We start from the raw sequence: 21,489 nt of genomic DNA on the forward strand, positions 1-21,489 counted from the left end.
GGGCACGGATGCTAGCTCAGGGACAATCTTCCTCAAGCAAAAAGAGGAAGATTGGCAACAGATGTTAGCTCAGGGCCAATCTTCCTCTCAAAAATAAAAAATACTGCTACCTGCATTCTACCCACAAAGACTCTGATTTAATTGGACTGGGGTATGGTCTAGGCATTAGGGTTTTTTTAAAGAGTATAATTTACATGCAATAAATTGCACACATCTTAGGTGTACAGTTCAATGAGTTTTGATAATTGTTTTTCTTCTTGTAACCACCACCCTAATTAAGATAGGGAACTTGTCCATCACCGGGAACATGTCCCTTTCTTGTCAGTCTGTCCCAGCCCCACCCTAGGTAACAGATGTTCTGATTTCTATCACCATAGAGTAGGTCTGTTTATGAATTTCACCTGAAATTTATCAATGGAATCAAATAGTATGTGCTCATTGGTGTCTTGTTCAATTTGATATTTTTGAGATTCATCAATGTTGATACATATGTCAGTAGTCTCTTCTTCTTCATGTTTTTGTGTACGACAGTATCACAGTTTGTTTATCCATTCTCCTGTCAGTAGACATTTGGTTTGTTTCCAGGTTTCACTACTATGAATAAAGATGCTATGAACGTTCTTGTACAAGTCTTCTGTGGACATATGTTTTCATTTCTCTTGCGTATACGCTTAGAAGTGGAATTCCTGGATTGCTGGGTGGGTATATTCTTTATAGTAAGCTTCAGCAGTTTACCAAAGTGGTCGTATCCTCTCAGACTCCACTAGCAATGTGTGCACGTTGCAGGTGCTCCGCATCATTGCCGACACTTGGTAGTTTGTCATTCCTTTAACATTTAGCCATTCTGGTTGGTGAGAAATGGTATCTGATGGTTTTAATTTGCATTTCCCTGATGAATAATGAGGTATTCACATGAATTTACATGGTATTTACATGAACACTGACGAATAATGTGTCATGTGCTTGCTAGTATTCCTACATCTTCTTTTTTGAAATGTCTGGTTTGGGATCAGATATTTTCTCCATCTTTTCCTCCATTTTTAAAAACTGGGCTGTCTTTTTATCATTGATTTGGGGGAGTTCTTTTGTTGGCTCCAGTTTGTGCTGCCCTGTAGCTGCTTTGTTATTCTTCTACAGTCAGCGAGAGTTTGTAACTCTGATAGCCTAGTGTTGGAACTGCTATGGAGAATGGGGGACAGAGGCCATGGGCTTGCACGGGTGCAGAGGGGCAGAGAGCGGGTGGTCTCAGGAGCTTGATGCTGGACAGGCGGTCGAGAGGAACCAAGCTGCTGGCAGGGAGGCTGAGTGAGCCGTGGAAGGAGACTCCAGCCCCTCTCAGGAGGAGCCCCCAGAGATCTTGGAGAGGTGCTGGACTTGCCCTGAGAACAGGGACCCAGACTAATGTACACACACATATATATGATACTGTGTATATATGTATGTGTATATATACATGTACATATGTATATATATGTAGTATATTATATCACATATATATGATGATGCCAGCAGGCTGGTATACTTGGATACTGCTGTGTCAAAGTCACAATTCAGACCCTTTGATGATTCAGAAAAATAATGTGTGACCCAACTTCTACCCTGCTATGAATCCCCCTAGGGCGGCAACAAATCCTTTTAGAGTTTCTTAGAACAGAGACAATCCAGCCGCGATGCTCTAGAGCGTTAGCTCCTCTCGGGCGTTCTTGGCTCTCCTCTCAGTAGCTGTGGTTTCGTAGGTTACAGGTGCAATTAGAGAGCTAAGAGTTTAATAGATGGGTAGTGGTTTATTATTATCGGCTTTAATGTGACTGTGGCTTAAGTCTTATTATTTCTGGACTTCAGTCATTACTATCATTAGATCTGCCGATCAGTCATTTCAGGGCCAAAACCAACAAAACACCAGCAACTGAAATACTAAGGGCAATACAATCGATGCTGTTATTCAGGAACTCATTAATTCAAATCCCAATTTAGAATTTATCACAATTTCCCGATTGGATGTGCATTTGAGTTTAACTTTGTTGTGTCAGTAGCAAAAGACTTTGCAAAGCAAAATAATAAACAAGATTTCAAGGAGAATGTTCACCCGACTAAAGAAAACAGTAGGATGAGAACATTGGGAACTCATTAGAAGCAGGCATGTATACACAAAGATATCACAATGTCTTTTGTTGGTCTGTTTTCCTCCCTGCCTCCCTTGTTAGATGGGGCGTTGTGGAGCACACGGGCCATGTTCCTGCACAGACTAGGTACTTAGCGTATGTTAGCTAAGTGAGAGGTCCTTCTGCGCTGCATGGATGGCTCAGGTGTTAGTCATGCCCATGGGTCCTTTACCTGTCTGTGTGCATGTGTGTGCGCATGTGCATGTGTGTAAAAGTCTGAGCCAAAGTTATGAGTGCAAGAGGCTTGTAAAAGATCAAAGGGGGGCAGAAGAAGGAGTGTGCAGGAAGAGCCTCAGTCCACGATGCAGGTCTGAGAAAGCCGTGGACAACTCACCGGGAAGCTCTGGAACAGAGATTGCCTGTTAGGAGAGTCTCACATTGGACAAAAACTGCCAGGCCCTAGGATCCCCACCATGCTTAGTCGTTGGCTGGGGGCTGCTGAAAAAGAGCATGCCTCAGCACACCCTGAAGATGCCAACAACCAGAAGCTGCGAGCTAACCGCACTCCTTTTTGCTGAGCAGCAGCGTCTAGCATGAAGGGAGATCTGAGTGATGCCCCTCCATGTTGCCATAACTCCCAAGGTGATGACCCGTGCCATAACACAAATTCACGTATGAGGCTATTGACCCTGCCTGCAGCTTCCCCAAACATCTCTCCACTTCTCCTCTGAGATGCACTCTGAGGTGCGTAGGAAGGCAGAGAGCTCTGTTTTGCAAAGGGTGCCCAGTGTCCCCAGTATTGGTGACAATAAGAGAATCAGGAGAGTCCACAAATTGCTCCTGTTGTCCACCCTCAGTGGGAAGTGCCCAACCGTACATAGCCAGGGCAGGGACGGATTTTAATGGCATCAACTGACCCCAGATACACCCACCTGTGGGTATTTATGGACCCCACTTAGAATGCTGTGATGAGGTTTTCTTCTCTTTATAATGTGTATCTTTGTTTTTAGTTATACAAGCCAAATGTGGTCTTCATAGAAAATTTAGACAATGCAACCTATTCTACAGAGTAAAGTAAAAATCACTTACAATATCACCTCCAGGAGATGATTATTAGCAAGGTGGTGTTTTCTCTTTCAGTCAAAATATCCCCCTCCACCCTTATTTATCAAATGTCATGTGCATTTCTCAAAGACAGCGCATTCTTGTTCGTCTTCAGTGCAGCCTGGGACCTGGGCTGAGAAGTTTGTGGTGCCAGGGTCAGAGGACAGACTGGCACTGAGAAAGGCTCGTGGGCTGCACAGGGGCAGTGGTCAACGTCCAAAGCCGTAATTTCATTTGGACTCTCCCTGGGGGTAGACCTGTGGGGCCTGTGGCCACAGCATGAAAGGACCTTTATCCTCTACTTCACATGGAGTTAGGCTGGGCATGTGGATGTTCTTGGGTCTGGGGAAACATGGAGCTAAGGCAAACCCACTCCTTGGGTCCATCCAGGTGTCTGACCTCACCCAAGCCACCGGGCAGAACTGCAGACCGACTCATCGAGCTAACGTTTACTAAGTGCCTACTGGGTGATGGAACACTTTTCTCGCCTCAGGGAGTATAAGTCTAGTGAGGGAGATGAGAAAACTGACCTTTGAAATATATTCAATATACACCAAGTAGGAAGACATACACGGTGCAATGAGAGAATAAAGGAGGGAGTTTGTCTACAGCATATATGTCAGGTCTCAATGACTATGTTGGCTTTCAGGGGGAAATGGCAGTCAAGGATGAGACACCGTATGTAAAGACACAAAAGAGTGAGAGAGATGCTTGGGGAAGAGAATGATGCTCAATGAGACCGAAAACTGGAGTGTGGAAGGGGGAGGGTTTTAGCGTGATCGGTTTCATTGCATTCGGAAAAAAACCAATGATTGAATGCCTGTTAGGTGTCGGTCTGACATGAAGTTAGATAAGATGGGATTTTAGGTCACGATCTTCTTGATGGATGATTGGAATCATTGGTTGAGATTCAGTGGAAACGTTGATTGAGACCTGCTGGCATCAGTCATTCTAGAAGTTCCACTGTGGCAGTTCTCAGTGTCCATCTCAAGCCAGTTATACATTTGGTAATACCAAATTCTTGATCTTCCCATCAAAGAAAATTTACATGTGAAATATAAAAATTTATCAAATAATTTAAGTTATAATACCTCTTTTATAAACTTTCTAGAATGTATAGCTTTAAAACACATTTAATACACCCATGTTCGCATGGGCTGAATTACACCTCCCCAAAATTCTTATATTGAAGCCCTAACCCCCAAGACCTCAGAATGTGACCGTATTTGGAGACAAGTCCTTTAAAAGTGTAATTAAGTTAAAATAGGCTGTTAGAGTGGGCCCTAATCCAGTATGACAGGTGTCCTTATAAGAAAAGGAAATTTGGACACCCTGAGAGACCAGGAGCATACGCGTGCAGAGGAGGGACCATATGAGAACAGAGAAGAAGGCAGCCATCTGCAGGCCAAGGAGAGAGGCCTCAGGAGAAACCAACCTGCCAACACCTTGATTGTGGACTTCCAGCCTCCAGAATTGTGGGAAAATAAATTTCTGTTGTTTAAGCTGCCTAGTCTGGGGCATTTGCTTATGACAGCCCTCGCAAACTAATACAGTCCCTCTGCTTTGCAGGAGTTCCAGCTTTGATGCAGGAGACAACAAGCAACAGAGGGGACCCCAGGGACCATAGGCACAGGAGGTGGGACACCCTGCTCAGACTGCAGGTGGGGGTGGTCAGGAAAGATTGTCCAGAAGGAGAGTCACTGGAGGGGAGTCCCGAGGGAGGAGGAGGTAACTCGGGGTCAGCGTGAGCGAGGCAGAGGGCAACACTGGAGCATGGGCACGGAGGCGAGAAGGAGCACCGCCCCTGCAGGGCCCACGCGGGTGTGGAACACAGCGATGGGAGACAGCGTAGGTGCTGCGGTCCTGGCTCTGACACAAGCACATCAGGAGCTCAGAGGAAGGAGACCTTATTAACAACGATGAGAGCATCTTATGTTTTCATAGCACTTTGCAGTCTGACGAAGTTTTCTCCCGCCTTCTCTCTCTGTGTGGACAGGAGAGTTGAGCCATTTCGTACACAAGGCAAAGGAGGGTGGAGGGGCTGCACGGTTGGCCGTAGCCTTAGAGGAAGTTCGTGTCAGAGGGGAGTCTGAAGCCCATTCCGAGTGGGATGGAGGGGCGGGCTTGGGGGGGTGGCCCTCGCCAACTCAGCGGTGTTTTCGCGCCTCTGGCTGTGCTCAGCGGGCCGCCCAGGGCAGCCTCCAGGCCTGGTGGGCCCTACCAGACAGGAAGGAGCCGGAGGGGGAGAGCCCGGAACAGGCCACAACATCCCAAACACCGCACCTGGCGGAGCCGCGAAAGAGCTCCGGCCTCTGCGGAAGTGCTTCTCTTCTCGTTCACTCTGCCCGTCATTAAAAGGCCTTTAAGGTCTCTTTGTGTGTCAGTGGACACGACAGTAATAAGGCCCCCCACCAGCGCTCCTGCCCTCCTGTCCTGAGAGGCGGCACATTTCACGACTGCAGGAACCCCATCCAGGGATCCATTTGCCCGCCCCACCCCAGCTGGACAACATCCCAGGGGGATCCCCTTAGGGTTGATGTGATAGAAAGAAGGAGGAAAACAAAGCAAGGTGTTTTACAAATGCAAGACAGTCCTCTTATCTCTTTGTGATGGAGTGCATTTAGGCCCAGGGGAAGGGGAGTTAGAAAGGCTTCGAGCAGCTGTCTTTCCCTCCGTCCTCCCCTGTGTCCCTGTAGCGGATGCTGCAGGTGTCCCCTGATGTCCCTTGGCCTTAACTGCTTCCACGGTCTCTGGCCTGAATATCGACTGCCAGGGCCTGGGTCTCTCCCAGAGGGCACTCTCTAGGCACCAGGGACCGCTGTGCCCCACCTGCTGCAGATGGGAACTAATGCCCCTGGGAACAGCTCCCAGCCAGTGTCTAAGGGGATTGGGTGGATGAGTGCCCAGCTCCTTCCTCTCTTGTGGGGACCACACTGGCTCCCAGAGTTCTCCAGTGGCATTGGCTCCGGTTGTCCATGTGGTGACTTACTTAAGGTTACAACCTTTATTGCTGTCTGTTCCTTCCCCATCTCACTTCCCACTCTTCTACCAGTGTCTCCTGGGGTTACAGCAAATAGATAGCTCACACTCCCATCCCTGTCTCATGGTTTGCTTCTGCGGAAACCTAAATTAGGACAGCCCTCCCTGTCCAATGAGATTTTTGCCATTTTGAACATTGTGAAAGGGGATGGAGGAAGAAAGGAGAGAGATACAGAAATAACATTAAATACTTACTAAACATCTATTTCATGCCGAGTGCCGAGCTGGGGCCAGCTCTTCCTGGGGCTCTGAGAAGCCTGCTCATGCCAATCCTCGCTCCCACACCCTGGCCAGCACAACCTGGATTGGAGGCAGGAGGGTAATGAGAGGACGCTTCCTCTGAAGGAGGTGGGGCCTCAAAAAGGGGAGGAGAGACAGAATTCTGGGCGAGTGTGGGAGGGGCTGGCCAGCCCATGGGACCACATGCACAGATGAGAGAGTGAAGGCTGTGTGTGTGTTGTCTTGGTGAGCACAATTCTTGGGGGTGTCAGCTGTCAGAGCTGGAAAGGGCCTCGAAGGTCACGGGCAGATCTTCTTCATTTTACTCCTGGGAAACTGAGGAACAAAGAAAAGACACATGATCTCCTCCATCTTTAGGCTGTGAGTGCTCTTTCTCTTGAGGAAAATACGACTAGATCAATGTTTCTTAAACTTGTTTTCATTGTTGCCCAGGAACCTTTTTAGATATTTTCCCTAATTACCCCCTTTAATGAAATCTTAATACCACAGACATATTAGATATCTGTTATGTACTATAGATCTATGTATATCCTATATACACATGTAAAAAGAGTGAGATTTTTTTCGACCCCCAGGAACCAATATTTGCCCCCTTGGGGGCGATATTGTCCTTGTTCAGGATGCACAGGACAGAGAGACTTAATGTGGCCGGGTGACCGAGGCCTTGAAATTCAGGCAGAGAACCTGGATTTGGTGCAGTGAGCAATAGGGAGCCATAGTAGGTTCTTGAGCAGAGGGTGCAGTGAGGACAGAGATGAAGATCCTATTCTACGTGATAGCATCCATCAAACACGATATGCCAGCTATTCAGCCAGCAGGTGTATCGTTAAGAAAAAGACCAACAGGGCCCCTCTGTGCCCTTACAGGCTAGAGAGAGACAGACAATGCTAACCGTATGTGCAAATAATTATCTGTTAGAGTTGGAATCAATGCTACAACCAGCTTTATTTTTTGTTTGGTTTAACCAACATTTATATGGTGCTTGTTATGTTCCAGTTGCTATGCTAAACAGTAGGTGAATATTAGCTCATTTAATCCTCTGGGAGATGTATAGTTATTATGCCCATTTTACAGATGGGGAAACTGAGGCACAAGAAGGGCCTTGTTTAGAGGCACACGGCTTGTAATGGCAGGGCTGAGATTCAAACCTGGGCAGTCTGGCTCTAGCGTCAGTGTTCTAAACTACTATGCTATGATTTGAAGAACAGAACCTGTTTGTGCAAAGTGTAACTGTCATTCAGTCTGCACCCAGGGCCGGGTGCCCGTGTAGACTCGTGGGCCTCCTGTAATAACTGATGGAGCCAAGGGCTGCACGTTGGAGACCGGCGAACTGGAAGATTTTTAAAGTGTGCTCGACTCTGAAGATCACAATCCCAATAGAAGTTTACAAAGGGCGTGGGAGTTAAGGCCCTTTCACCTTCAGCTCATGGACCAAGAACAGCCAGCTGGCCTCAGCTCCCTTCTCAGCAATGAGCAGAAGCGGCGCCCCCCTCCGTGCTACGCGCAGAAGAAATGTCACACAGGAGCTGTAACCAAGACTCCTGTCTGAGTCTCTGGCAAAGGAACATGTGCCCTTGGACTTGAAACTGGAGCAGCAGTGAAACCAAAAATGTATGTTCATGCTTTACCGTTTGGCCGCCTCTGAATACCCCCTAATCCCTTTTGAGTATTACCAACGAATGAGATAGATTTTTTTAAATGACGATTTTAGCTTACGGAGGACTCATGTACCTGCCGTAATCTGCAGTTTTCTCCTTTAATTGAAAAAACCCTGCTTTCCTCGAGTGATCCTATCCCACTGCTCTGGAGGGGAGTCCAAGACGCCGGTTTGATGAACCACGTACTAAATCCAGAAGACATCCTTCTCCAAAGCTATCTTCATGTCGCCGTCCTGTCCATGTACTCACTGAAGACCTACTGCGTGCCGGGCACGATGCTGGTGCTGGAACTGCAGAGACCACCAAGTCACAGCTCTGGCCCTTAAGGGCCTCACAGATGACGAGGGGAGACAGATGTGTACAGAAATCGTTGCCTTACAGGGGATTTGTTAATATGTATACCACATGCTCCGTGATATTTTTAGCCTGTAGACTTTTGTACATGCTGTTCCCAAGACCAGGAATGTGTTCGCTTGGCCTTTTGGCAGGCTGACTCCTGTGGGACAGAGCAAGAGCAGGAGCCCCTAACCTAGGAGAGGGGCATCAGAGAAGGCTTCCTGGAGGAGGAATGTGTAGGCTGAGACTTAAAGGATTAGCAAAACTTGGATGCCAATGACTTTGGTCCATCTTCCTGACCTCGTTGGCCGAGTGGGGTGGGCCTCCTTTGTGCTCCCCAGCCTCCTGCCCAAGCCCTCATCCCAGCAAAAAGTAAATGTTTGTGCCTGCTGAATATATAGCACTGATCAATATGCTGTAACCCTCTATAACTATTCCCTTCTCCACAAGACTGTGCGCTCTCTGACGGAATGGAGCGTGTGGGGTTTGTCTTTTCATCTTCATCAATAAGGAAAGTGCCTTACAACGATAAGCCCTCACTAAGTGTCTGCGGATTCAAGGATGGTTGGAGGCGTGGATGGATGGACGGGTGAGTGGGTGGGGAAATGGGAGCCCGGAGGAGAGAGTAAATAAGTGCCCAGATGGAGCTAAGTGGGCAAGTTTGATAGGAGGACCACTGACGCTTTCACAGAGGTGACACCTTTGAGCGGGACCCTAAAGAATAACCTAGTGCAGTGCTTTCCAAACTGTAGTGCACTTAGGAGTCCCCTGGGGGTCCTGTTAAAGTGTGGTAACTAATTCAGTGGGTCTGGGGAGGAGCCCCACATTCTGTGTTTCTAGCAAGCTCCCAGGAGTTCCTCAGACCAAATGTTTCCTTTCTTTGCTTTTAGGTTTGTTCACTGTGGCGTCATCCTCCCAACGTGGCAGAGGCTGCAGGTTCCACCCGTGTTCAAAGTTACACAGAAAAACATTCTTCTGTTGTCTTGATTTATGCCATTGATCGCAGAGAAAGAGAAGCATAAGTCTTAAGTACTTGAAAATGAATAAAATATATTGAACTAAAAACAGAAAATGGGGATTCAGAAAGCTTAGGTTACTTGTCTCACAGCTAGTGACAGAGTTGGGCTTCCAGCAAGGGCTGAGTAGGGTGCAAGGACCCAAGTTAGTCGGCGGAGGTTCTGAGAAGAGCTCTCAGCCCAGGGAGGAATTCAAGTATAAATGAGGAATTTGGAGCCCTGATGCAGTTGCACAGGCTGGGTCAGTAGATCAAGATTCTGGAAGGCTGAAAGCTGAGGGTGGGCTCGGGCAGGGGCCCAGGGCTCCTAGCAGATTCGGGGAGCAGCCCGATCCCAGATTCCCAGACTCCAGGAAAGCTGGGGCTGAGGTTGGAGGAGCCACTTCTGTCGTGACGGCTAGAGGACTCCATGGCGAAACCACAGCAGGAGCGGCCGGCAATGAGGAGTAAGGAGGGCTGGTGAAGGCGGGGAGCAACTGGAGGAATATTTTACTAACGGGGTAAACGTAAGGATGGGAGAATCTAGACGTGAGGAAGGGCCTTACTTACATTCTAACAGATTTTCTGTCTCGTCGTAATAAAATTACAGCCTTCCTGAGACAGACATAGATTCTTTCTGAGCTAATCAGTCAAAGGCTTTCCCCACGCCCACCCATTCCTTTACTGCTAGATAGAGTCTGCCTGTTTAATCTCCAAGGACTGCGACTTTCAACTAAGAAACGTCTAAACAAGTGTGTTTGTTTTAGGAATGGAATTGATTAACTTAATTTGTAATTGGCTGGGTTATTCCAGCCCACTACGTTATGACTCATTTAGTCCCTTTATCTGAAAAACGGGAGGCATATTAAAAAATCTATACTTTGTACATAGCTCTGTACAAACTAGGAATAAGTGGGGACTCCCCAAGTAGCGTAGAAATAAACTATATTTTGTTGAAAGTCAAAATGAAAGTGTTGAGATTGCACCCCATGCATGGGAGCTCCTCAAGGTGAGTAGAGAACAGGGGAAGTCAAGGGAGGCAGAGAGGAGGACACTGGGAGAATCAGCTACATGGATAAAGGAGTCACAGGAATCAGGATGGGAGTAGAGTTGGGGAGAACCAGAGGCACCAGACGCTAACTCAGGGGGCCCAGTGCTGGGAGACGCCTGTGCAAGGAGGTGGGGGCAGCACAGTCTGGTGACAGGGGACTCACTGGTAGGCTTGCAGGGTCCTTGAGGAGTCCTGTCATTCCCTTCACTAAGAGGTTTAAAATAGGGACATGGGGACTACCCGATGGCTCCCACACCATGGGAGTATAATTAGGGGAGTTATATTCATTTTATTTAAGCTTATTGTGAATCAGGCATTGTTTCGATGCTTTTACAAACATCACACCATTTAATCCTATGAGGAAAGATTATGTCGACCCCCCATTTTACAGATGAGGAAATGTAGACACGCAGGGAGCTTAGGACTGTGCCCGACCCTTAAGAAACACGTAGTTCCACTGGAACGCTAAGGCCCAAAGTGGGGGAGATATTTGTGCAAAGTCAAAGAGAAGCAAGGAGGAATGAGAACTCATGTCTCTGAGTCTCAGCTCACGGTTTTGTAAGCATACCATCTTGCCCCTTGCTCCAATGTAAGGTTTTAGAAACAAGAGGATGGCTTGTTTGACTCTTCTCCAGTCCCGTGTGGCTCCACTGTCCTGTGCGCATGCCGTTCATGCCCTTACCCACATGCTGCGGATATCTGTGCTCTTGTCTTCCCTACTAGACTTCCAGCTGCCCGTGGGCACCAACTGCGTCTCTCTCCTTTCCGTCTGGGCGGCAGCTGGGAGCAGCACCGCCAGATGCTAGGTGCTCTGTGATGCTTATTGAAGAAGTGACTGGATTAAATACACCAAAACTCAGCCTGATTCTTTCCTGACTGTGGCTGCTTTATTCCCTTGGGTTTATCTTTCTGACGCTGTGGAAGCCTGGTCGGGAGGCATCGCGATGTCACCGGCCCTACCCGATGGCTCCCACACCATGGGAGTGTCAGAACCGCAGGCTGGTTGCTTGTTCTGGGCCTGGCAGTGAGCCAGGGAGGTGTCGCCCTGGGTGGTTTTCCACAGACAAGCTTCGATCGTCTACGTCTCTAGTCGCTTCAGTTCCTAGGGCCTGTTTTCTTCGTACAAGCACCAGGAGTTTCGTATATTCTCCTTTGTCTCTGCTGACTGAAGGTGATGTCCTTGAGTGATTAAGATGCATTTATAGTGGAAGAACTTGAGATAGAACTTTATTTTGAGTAAATTAACAATTTCTCAAGCATTTCTTATGGGCTAGGTACTGTGCATCCATTGTCGCATTTAGTTCTCAAAACATTTCTGTGAAAGAGGTGTCATCATCCCCATTTTACAGATGCTGAAAGTGGAGGCTCAGTGACTGGTCCAAGGGTACGCAGCCAGTGAGTGGTGAAGCCAAGCTTCTCCACCAGGTCCTTACATGGCCGAAGGCTGTGCTCTTTCCACTACAGCACGCTGTCTCTCGAGGCAGAAAATGAGAACAGGCAAGCCTGTTTTACAAAAACAGTTTGGGGATGACCTGCCTGGCTCTGCGCCAGTGTTTTTTAAAGTCTTAGTGGTTTGGGTGACAGTGAATGCTGGGTGAGCTGTCAGTGTCGGGGTGGGACACTCCCGCTAAGGCTAGCAGTGAGCTAGACTGCTTTACCCAACTTTGGAAGCATCCAGAACGAGGTGGGAGAGCAAGACAGATACACTCTTTGTTTTATTGAGCAAGACAGGTACATTCTCTGCCGTCACGGAGTTTACAATTTGGTAGTTACTGTTTTCAGTTCTGGCCGTGACAATTAAGCTGGGAAGCTGACAAACAGGAGAGTGTACAGACAAGTAGGACCAGGATGGTAAGGAACAGGAAGGACCAGGTGAAAGAACTAAGAACAGGTAACAGAGAAGATCCAGCGATTAGATACATCCTGAGCGGCCCTTGAAGGTGTAAACACGACCAATGGTTATGCTGGCTGTCTCCTGTTCGGGACGACTTCCCAGCTTCCTTCATCTGTGAGCTGGGAAAGGAAGCCCCTTCCTCCTGGGGGTGTTCTGGGGACTGCACGAAATGAAAGAGCGCATAGCTGATGGTCACCCCCCAGAAAACGGTGTCCAGAATTGGTAGTATATTGGTCGAGGGGGGAGTAGATGGCCACTAAGTCCCTTCCAAGTACATGATTCTGTGGTTCCACATTTTCTGAAAGAATTTGCTCCCAAGTGAAACTATACAAAAATGGTTTCTGAATGTCCATGATTCCTATCCAAATGCCCTGGCTGGGAGGGAGTGGGAGAAGCAGTAAGGGAGGGGAGCCTCTTCTTGCGGGCCCTCAAGTACCCCCAAAGCTGCTCATGCAGTTGGTTTTGACGTAGAAGGCAGAAATGCCTGATTCTAAAGGAGGACATAACTTTCCTAGCTGAACCAATATTTCTTCATGTTTGTTTTGCCCTGACTTCCCTCTGCATTTAACACAGTAGTGGTCACCCATGGCACTTCTCTAGGGCGTTTGCATTTTAGGGGGAAACACCTTCAAACTTGAAGGCCAAGAAAGAAAAGAAAGAGAGAAAAGATTTCTAGTGGTGAAAACCAGGACCTGACCCAATGAACACGCTCCTGTTATGAGCAACAAGGGCCCCAAGATCTTCCTGAGTAAATAGGGCTCTGCCTGAAGGAAATGTGATCTGATTTTTCCTCTTCCTTTGCCATGGAAAAATTCCACTCCCACCACTAGCGGCTCCTTTGGCTAAGAGCCAAGAGGCAATCAGGCTGCCTTTTTCTGCTTTTCTGCTTCCCTGGAACACAGAGTTCCGATGGACCATTCCAGAGCCTGGGTTTCCACAGTCCTCGGTGCCATCTCTCAGCAGGCTGGTCATTTAAGAAGGGTTTTATGCAGCCCAGCCAGAGAGTGTTAGCCTCCTTTTTCCCCATTTTCCTCAGGGGGACTGTTATAGCAGCTGACCAGGGAGCCTTTAGGAGGCGACAAAGGGATCCTGCTTGTTAGAATGGAGTTTAGCCTTAAAGCACCAGTTGAGGACTTTTATCTTTCATGTGCCTGTGTGTGTGTGTGTGTGTGTGTGTAAAATTTGGGTTTTCATTTTGACCTGCAAAAGTAATTCCAGCTTGAAGCAACAAACCAAACACCACCCTTGTAAAACAATCAACCACATCCCCTTGTGCTTCATCCTCCCTCCCTCACCATAGCAAATGTGGACATTGGGGGGTCTGTCTTCTCACACCCTTATCCATGAGTGTGTGTGCATATGTCTGGATAGACATGCACTGTATATAGGTATGCATGGATGTGTATATATACTCACAGATCTAGAGATTTTTGTCATAGTCTTTAAAAATGGGACTTATAAACTCATAAAAACATCTTGCTTTTTTCACCCGTATTTCATTCAGGCCCCTCTAGGTAAATATACATTGATTTAACTTATTTTTATGCACGATACCCATCGTTTGGATATACCGTATTTTATTTATGTATCCCCTATAATAAACATCCAGGCAGTTTCCAGTGGTGTTGTCTTTGGCCACTTCAAATAATATTGCATAAGAGATTCGTGTATCTATGTTATTATTTATTCACACTTTTAGCTTAGTAGAAGAGATTTCTCAAAGTCAAACTTCTAGGTTCACCTGAGGATTTTGGACATTACCAGAGAGAAAGATTCAGCGCCTAGCAAAACACATAGCCCTTTGGCGACAGCTTTTTCCTCTCTGTTGGGAAAGAGGCCTGGAAAAATAATGTCCCATTCTCTCCCTTCCCCACACCATTATTCTCCTGCAGCAGAATGGGCAGGGATAATATATCCTTTGTAATTCAGCAAGGACTAAGAATTACCAGTTTGCTGCGTTGTTAGAGGATACAAGAGAGGCCCAAATTAAATAGCCGCATCTTCCTCCAGTAAGTCCCTTGTTCTTTTTTTTTCCTTCATGAAAAGGCAGACAATAAGGAAGAGGAGGCGGAAAAAAAAAAAAAAAAAAGGTGTTCTGTGCACTGCTGGGCTTTGATAGGCAAAGAGTTAATGATGGCACCTGCAAAATCGTTGGCTTAGTCCTCATTCAGGGTGTGAGTATATCTTTCTCCTCTTTGCAGATCAGAAGGGAGAGGGAGTGAGGTGAACGACACAGTCACAGTAAAAGTCCTCTCTCATTATCCTGTCCGAGTTCTCCATCTCAGAGACTCACCTGAGCTCCAGGCTAGAAAGGGACTTGGGCCCTCTGGCCTGTTCGCCCCATTGTATCTGGCCTCAGCGTGTTCCTATTTCTGCATTCCTCCTTCACACAGCTGTGTTTGGAGATTTCTTTCTCCCCTCCATGCCTTCAAAATAACATTTATTGAATGCTCCCTGTGTGCTAAGCCCCAAGCTAGGCTCTGGGGACAAAGAGGAAAGAAACAGACCCGGGCCTCAAAGAGCTTACAAATAAGGGGGAGAAAAATCAGCAGACTTAAAATTATAAGGGAATGCCAGAGATGTTTGCAGGTAACAAGGCAACACAGAACACAGAGGAGAAGCGCCTAACGTGGCAACAGCTAGGAGCATGGGCAGTGAGAAGAGGCTGGTAAGATTAGGCTGTGACTTCAAGATTGAACAGAAGTTTGCTGCGCAGAAGGTACAACTTTTACAAAGGCTTGGAGATCAGTGAGAACATGACTTATTGAAGTTGTGGTTGTAATTGATTTAGAGTAGCAGAAATACAGGCTGGCTGTGTGGAGCAATGGAATATGATGTTGGAGAGGTGGGCGGGCAGGGGCCGCATTCCCCAATAAGAAGGTTGGGTTTTATCCTAATGGAAATGGGAGTATTTTAAATGTAGAAATGAGAAGATCAGACATACATTCCATAAAGATTATTCTAGAGTCAGCGCAGAAGATCAGATTAGGGGTAAGAGATTGGAAGCAAGGAGACCAGTTGGGAAGCTGGTGACTTGGTAAGAAATGGGGGGAGGGTCTGCATTAGGCAGTCGCATTTGGCCTGGAGCACTGGAGAGTAAATGGAATCGGCTGGTCCTGTGACTCTTCAGACAGGGAGGAAAAGGAAGTGGGAGGAAACTTGGAGACATTTAGGTTTCTGGCTTAGGCAACAAGGTCGATGGTGGTCCCACCAGTTTAGATCGGGAATACTATCTAAGAAGCTGCTTTAGGAGGGAAGATGATGAGCTCTTCCTTTAGACATATGTATTGTCTGAAGTTCCTGGGATATATCCAAGTAGAAGGATGCGTAATGGTGAGATACATGAATCCAGAGTTCGGAAAAGAAGTATGGATTAGAAGTACAAATCTGGGCTTCATTGACATGTGAGTGGTAATTGAAGCTAAAATCATGGCTGAGATCACTCAGCGAGAGGATGCAGAGCCATAGAAGAGCAGGTCAGAGATAGCGCTGCTGGAAAATAGGACCCATGTTTAAGAACTAGGTGCCATTTGTGACAACTTGGCTGGGCCTGGAGGGCATTGTGCTGAGTGAAATAAGCCAGACAGAGAAAGACAAATACTGTACTATCTCACTTATATGCGGAATCTAAAACAAAATTTTTTTTTGAAAAAGCCAATTTCTTAGAAACAGAGAACAAAATGGTGGTGGGCAGAGGTTGAGGAGAGAGGGAAATGGAGTGACGTTTGTCAAAGGGTACAAATTTTCAGTTATAAGAACAAGTTCTGAGGCTCTAATGTACAGCGTGGTGACGATAGTGAATAATACCGTGTCGTATATTTGAAAGTAGCTGAGAGTAGATCTTAAGCATTCCTCCTCCACCAAAAGGAGTTAACTATGTGAGGTGATGGATGCATTAATCATCCTAATCTTGGTAATCGCTCCACGATGTATATGTATATCAAATCATCCCATTGTACGCTTTAAATATATATAATTGTCTTTGTCAATTATTCCTCAATAAAGTTCAAAAAAGAATTAGGTAGGGGATGAGGAGCTCAAGAACAAAAGTGAGATGAAACGGACAGAGAAAAAGCAGGACTACTGAGGAGAATGGTAGGGTAGAAGCCAACAGAGAAAGGATTTTCAAGATGGAGGGAGAAGTCAACAGCTGGTAAATGTCAGAGAGTCAAATAAGGTTAATATTGAGAAAAGCCCTTTGATTGGAATTAGGAAGTAGGATTCATTCTCCCTTCTCATTTGGCTCTTTGCCTCCAGATTTTTGCATTTGCTTTTCCCTCTTCTTAAACTCCTCTTACCCCCAGATATTTGCATGTCTCACCCCTAACTTTGGCCAGGTCTCTGCTCACATGCCCTCTTTTCAAAGAGGCCTTCCTTGACCACTTTATCTAAAATAGCACCCCAGTCTCTCTTTGGTCCCTTGTCCAGATGAATTTCTCATCATGGCACCTATCTCTACTGGACATTAGAATATTTATTAGTTAGTTGTCACCCTGGCTGGAATGGGAAGTCCAGAAGTGCAGGGATTTTGTTTAGTTTATAGCTGTTTTCCCAGGGCCTGGCACAGAGTAGGCCTTTAATAAGTATGGTTGAGAGAGGAAATAACTGAACAGTCATCTTAAGGAGAGGAATTTCAGTGGCTGATTCGAGCAGAAGTCAGATTGCCATAGGCCACGGCATGAATTGCCGATAAGGAAGAGGAGACATGGAGTGAAGACAGTTCTTGCTACAAGGAAAGGAGAAAGAGCTAGAACAGGAGAGAGGACTCAAGTTCTGAGAGACTTGGGCTGGCGTGTGTAATCAGAATGAGAAGGCAGTAGAGAGGAAGAGATGGGAGACACAAAAGAGGAGATAATTGAGGGGAGGGAATTCAGAGCGGTGGTGGGCCACCTCACTTTGTATGGGTAGAGGGACTCTTCTTCCAGCAAGAAGAGGAAGAATGCCATAAAGGCAAGTGTGGTGTAGGTAAGTTTAGGAAACATAGGTAGTTCTGGAATTTCTTATTCAAATGACTACCACTTATTGTGCCCTTATTGATGCCAGGCACTGTGCTGCCATCTTATTTGATTCAAACTACAACTGTGCAAGATCACCCTTTCACCTTCAAGAGAACTGGGGCTGAGCAGTTAGTTCATGCAGTCAGGAAGCAGGTGGCCGAGGTGTGACTCTAATTGCAGTCTTCTCATTAAGACTTTGTTTCGCCTTCACACTGCCCTCTGGTGAACCGTTCCAAAGTTGGCGCTACCACTCCAGAGGCCCATTCTTTATTCCCTTCTCATCTGGTGGGACATCTGTCTTTTTGTCCTGAGATCTTTTACCTAGTCCTGACTGTGTCCCGACTCTTGTCAGTCCCTGTGGACACTGTTTTTATGGCCAGACCTAATTTCTTCCATGTGAATCTGTGTTTGCATCTATTCCCCCAGGGCCTGGTCCTCCCCACTGGGTGGATCCAGTTCCAGCTTCTAATTCCCCACTACTCTGAGTAACTGGATTATTACAAAATAGAAGTCGTAAGAGCCAGATGTTATAGTGTGCCTACTTTATGTACTAAACATCTGTTATTTCTAATCTTGACAACTTCAGATAGGGGATAGAGAGACAATGGCCTTGGGGTATGTGTGCCCCTGCAAGTTAGGAAGACTTCCAAGGAGGACATAGGCATGAGTAGTTCTAACGAAATAAGTTTTCTGGGACCAGCCCTATGGTGTAGTGGTTAAAGTTCAGTGTGGTCTGCTTTGGCAGCCTGGGGACACAGGTTTGGATCCTGGGCATGGTCCTACACCACTTGTCAGCCACGCTGTGGCAGCATCCCACATACAAAAAATAGAGGAAGATTGGTACAGATGTTAGCTTAGGGCTGATCTTCCTCAAGCGAAAAACAGAGGAAGATTGGCAGAAGATGTTAGCTCAGGGCGAATCTTCCTCTGCAAAAGAAAAAAAGAAAGAAATTTTCAGGTTCTGAACTTCCATATGTGCTGGTCCCAAACTGATCTACCTAAGAAAGAGACCCAAAGAAGGTACAACTCCTCTTCCATATCTCCTTTCACAATCTGCCCACTTCCCACTTCAAGAAAAGAAAGATGTGCATCCCATCCATCTCAAATTATTGTGGCACGTTACTCTCGGGTGTAAAAATATCCAAAGAGGCGATTCAAAATATTGGTGAAGCTGTTGAGAACTGAATGACTCTAATGGCTGGGTATTAATTTCTCTTTCAAGTCAGTGGTTTCTAATTCTTTGTTTTTAACAAACTGAAGGAGAACCTAATCAAGTTGACTGTTCATAGATCATTGAAATTATTACTGATGACATAAAACTATGTGTTTCTTGACATACAACTCAGAAGGAGTTCAAAGAACTGAGTGACATTGCTATAATAACTCCTTCTGTTCCCATCTACTTATTTTTATAAACAGGTTCTCAGCTCTTATATCCATAAAAACAAAAAATAGGAATAGAATTGAAATGCAACCTTCTCCATTCTAGCAATAGTTTATGTTAATCCACGGATTCATGAACTCTTTGAAAAAACAAAAACAAAAAACACAACCAGCTCATTGACAGATGGATTTCCAATAAAATTTGCTTTTAATATGTAACAATTATTTATCAAAATTTCAATATATATGGTTTAAAAAGAGCTATGTGTAAGGATGATCAAGAAATGACTTTCATACATAAAATAAATCACAGTAGAATACAATTTTGAGGGAGAAGTGAAAGAAAAATAAGAACCCAAGGAGAAAAGAGGAAATTTCCAGCCATTGTAGACCGTTCCTATATTGTTTAAATAGATGATGTGAATAAAAACTCACTTTTGGTTTTAAATTCCACTGGATATATCTTAAAAAGTGATGCAGCTCTTCCTCTCGGTCCCATATTGAACTCAAGTGGAAAGAGGCTAGTTTGGTCTAAAAATGGAGGAAAAACCTCTGCCTGGTTACCCCCAGCCAGAGTCCAGCTGCCATCAGAGGGCCAGGACCCAAAAGAAACAGAGTAGTTTAGAAAACTGTGTATTTGTGATCTGAGGTTTGAAACTATAGTTGATAATTTTAGGGAAAATTTTGAAAAATGGGGCACTCACATATATTGCATGGTGATGAGACCCCCAAACAAAATGTCCCGGGGGCTTCGATTTTTGTGACTTACTCTAAAGTTGAAGAAGTGAATGCTGCAATGTGTCTAGACCAGGTTGATGGGCATGTAGTGGAACCAAAGAGACTGTTTCTAGAGAAGATTTCCTAAAGCTGGTGCCACCTAACAGTGAAGGAAAATTTTTGTTGGTGGCATTTAAGGCGATCTAGAACAATGTAATTTGAGAGACTACTTGAAAAGTATGGCAAGACTGAAATCCTAGAAGTTATGGAAGACAAGCAGAGTGGAAGAAAGAGAAGATTTACTTTTGTAATTTTTGGTGATCATGATACAGTTGATAAAATTGTTGTTCAGAAATATTGCACTATCAATGGGCAAACTGTAAAGTGAACAAGGCTCTTTCTAAACAAGAAGTACAGTCTGCTGGACCTCAAAGAGGTCGTGAAGGGGATCTGGCGACTCTGTGGGTCACGGAGAGAGCTTTGGCCATGTGGTAACTTCAGTGGCAGAGGAAGCTGTGGTGTGGAGGCGGTGGCAGCACAGGCAGTTGTGAAGGACATAATACTGGATACAGTGGATGTGGAGGTGATGGTGGCGACTATGGCAGATGTGATCCGAGTTATAGTAGTTGGGGGGATGATGAACCAGAATGTGGGAACCAAGGTGGAGGATGTGGCAGCAGTGGCGGAGGATACAATGGTGAGAATGCAGGAGAAAATTTTGGCAGTGGAAGGAGAAAATGGTGGTGGTGGGAACGACAATGATTTGGAAATTATAGTGGCCAACAGCCATCAAATTACAGACCAGTGAAGGGGGCAGTTTTGGTGGAGGAAGCACCAGCCGTCCCTGTGGTGGAGGTAATGGATAGAGGGGTAGAATTGGTGGATATGGTAGTAGAAGGTTCTAAAAATTCAGCAGAAAAGGGCTACAGTTCTTAGCAGGAGAGAGAATGAGGAGCTGTTAGGAAAGTCGTGAGTTACTTTGAGACAGTTGTCCCAGATGCATTAGAGGAACTAGAAAAAATCTGTCACAAAAGGACCAGTGATCATCAATAGCCGGAAAAGTGACTGCAGCTTAAATAAGAGCCCTTCTTGCTCAGGACTGTCACGGCCACAGTTTGCAAAAAGTGCAACCAGTGATTAATGCATTGTAGTGTTAATCAGAGGTATATTCCTGAAGGCTTTTATGTGTCGTCGATTTTTCTTTTCCTTTTTATTGCATCAGGCGTATCGCCCTGATTTATAAATTGTGGAAGTGATATCAGGAACCAAAAAATTTTAACTTCCCTCCCAAAAAGGTATTCAATGGTTTTGAGATGTGAATATTTACAACACCTGGGAAATTATAGCCTTTGCAATTAGTTACACTAATGATGAAAGATTCTAGTTGTCATCATGAAAAGGTACAAGGTGAGCAAAAGCGTTTAAAGACCACAGGTAGAGAAGAAAGAACGCAGGCTTAGGAGTGGGGAAGCTTCGAGGCTGTCGGTCAGCTGAGTGTCCTTGGGTGAGTTACTTTACCTCTCTCAGCCCCGCTTCCTCCTCTGTGTCCCCTATCATTAAGATAGATTTCATAGTAGCACACACTTCATAGGGAGGATTAACCAGATAAGACACATAAAAGAGCCTGAAACGTAGTAGAAACAGTGAATATTCCTTCCTTCCTCCTTACAACCAAGCTGTAAGAAGGTATTGATTGATTCATTCACTAGTTATTTTTAGCACCTGTTTTGTCAGCTGCTCTTCCAGGACCTGGAGATCCGGGGTGAATAAGGCAAACAGACTCTAGGACAGGGCAGGAGTGAGCTCTTGCGGCCAGCTCGTCTGGATTAGAATCCACTCTTTACTAGCTGTGTAATCATTGACAACTCCCTTCGTGTGTCTTGTGACCCGTAAAGCAGGGCTATCAACAGTGCCTTGTAGGGGCTGCGTGTCCAACTGCAAAGGAGTTCGCCGCATGCCTGGCACATGGTAAGC

At 45.9% G+C, this 21,489-nt stretch overlaps 1 pseudogene; it reads left to right on the forward strand.

The window, feature by feature from the left end:
• Positions 1-15,065: 15,065 nt before the first annotated feature.
• On the forward strand, positions 15,066-20,420 carry LOC124230079 (heterogeneous nuclear ribonucleoprotein A3-like; annotated as a pseudogene).
• Positions 20,421-21,489: the final 1,069 nt, after the last annotated feature.

Source organism: Equus quagga, chromosome 18, assembly GCF_021613505.1.
Source record: "Equus quagga isolate Etosha38 chromosome 18, UCLA_HA_Equagga_1.0, whole genome shotgun sequence".
NCBI classification, from domain to species: Eukaryota; Metazoa; Chordata; class Mammalia; order Perissodactyla; family Equidae; genus Equus; species Equus quagga.